This window comes from Pundamilia nyererei, unplaced genomic scaffold (assembly GCF_000239375.1).
Source record: "Pundamilia nyererei isolate P.nyererei 1_Seehausen unplaced genomic scaffold, PunNye1.0 scaffold00817, whole genome shotgun sequence".
Lineage (NCBI taxonomy): Eukaryota > Metazoa > Chordata > Actinopteri > Cichliformes > Cichlidae > Pundamilia > Pundamilia nyererei.
This window is the reverse complement of record NW_005188218.1, coordinates 50,573-52,405: the sequence shown is the minus strand read 5'-3', so window position 1 is coordinate 52,405 and position 1,833 is coordinate 50,573. Positions and strand designations below refer to the sequence as shown.

Genomic DNA, 1,833 nt, shown 5'->3' with positions numbered 1-1,833 from the left:
GGGGGGTCCTCTCAGTACCAGGAGAGGATGCTTTAAGCTCATGTGATTATGCAGATGTTTGATATCTCTGCGTTTCACCTAAGTTAATGAGTGACGGGAAGCTATGCCAAGGTTAACTGGCCTATAGTCTACATCTTAAACATACCATATAACTCACACAAGTGCATACAATTCAACACAACTACACAAGCATTGTTTTAACCTTTTTAACCGAACGTTAAGGTTACTCTGTCAACAGCCTGTTGTCTAAATTACCGAGCTAACAGAGCTACGTAAACAGAGTGAACATGAGAGCACTGCAGACGTCAATAATGCAGCGTAATGGAATAATCTCCCGATGTTTGCAAAAGTTATAATCTGCCTCCAGAACCCAGTTAAGGTGTAAAAAAATCTATTAAAAAAAAAGAAAAACTGATTCAGTTCAGTCTTTTTTCGCTCAGCCAAGCCTTCTCTGTTGCTGTGTGAGGCAGCCCGTGTCAGTCACCTCTTTCACATATCACTCACTCATCTGGGCATGCACTGCGGTCTCATAAGGAAACTCAGCTTTTTGATATAAAGTTTTTCCTTGTTCCCAAATACAAATATTTTTTAAAGTATTTGTTCGAAATAAATATTCGTAAAAAACACGTTATTTGTGCCTCTCTGAATACCGTATTCGGGTTCAGCTCCACCCCTACTTCAAATCATGTTTGCAGGCAGATATTTTCATGTTGTTTTGAAGCCTCACAACTTTTTACTCTCAAAATCCCAGTTTTATCATTCGTGATCTGCTGATAATATAACAGAGCAGCTAAACCGGTTGTGTCAGTTTGAGTCCAATGAGGCCAACGTGCTGAGACGAGTGTCTTCCTCACCTGCCCCTATCAGTGCGGGACTAACCTTTGCATGACATAGTGGAAACTGTAGATCTGATGGTGCAGACATATACTAATGACCATGTGATAGAACTGACTACATCAATTTTAAAGATGAAAGAAGGTCAGTCAAAGGAAAAAGAAGACAAAGCCAGTTTTATTATTCAAAATGTGCTTGTTCCTTCAACAGGACATTCCTCAACCCAGGGAGCGTCACCATTATCACCAGAAGGTAAGAGTCAACATCAGCTATGGAAAAGCTAAACCTACACTATTACACATCATCACTGACATCACTGGGAATCAGGCAGGAGAAGAGGTCAAAGTCTTTAATCCCATGGGATACAAGCTGATATGGGCATTTGGATGTGGATTAAAATTTCAGATCAAAAATTCATGAAATTATTCATTCAAGATCCAATAAAGTGAAAAAAAGTTACTTTGTCATATTTATACCAGACCTGAGGAACTAAGTGCTGACACTGATGCTTAGAACAGGTTTACGGTCCCCGTTGGACAGAAGAATTAGCCCTGATGAGCAGAGAAAGGTCCAATCTGAATATGGGGCAGACCAGGTGAGAAATGTGGTGGAGAGCAGAAAGGCAAGCAAGTAGGTCTGAGATGGATCTTCCTTTTTGTGGGTAAGAATTTTGAGATGTGTTGATAGAAGTGGAAGCCAGTAATAGTCTAACTGAGGAGTCTCTGAAACGGAGGATACGGGAGTCTTGTATTATTGTAGTCTTTACCTTGCAATATAAAGTGACTTGGGGCAAATGTTGTTGTGATTTGGCACTAAATAAATAAAATGGATTTGAAGGAGAGTTCGTCCGCTAGTCGAACCTCTGATACAGGAGGAACAATGCGGTTTTCGTCCTGGTCGCGGAACACTGGACCAGCTCTTTATCCTCTCAAGGATACTTGAGGGTGCATGGGAGTTTGCCCAACCAGTCTACATGTGTTTTGTGGACTTGGAGAAGGC

General features: G+C 41.0%; 1 protein-coding gene across 1 annotated transcript in view; it reads left to right on the top strand.

Annotated features, from left to right (window-relative positions):
- Nucleotides 1-1,833, top strand: part of LOC102208412 (protein NLRC3-like) — a 12,459-nt gene that overhangs the window by 2,286 nt on the left and 8,340 nt on the right. The window lies entirely within an intron of this gene.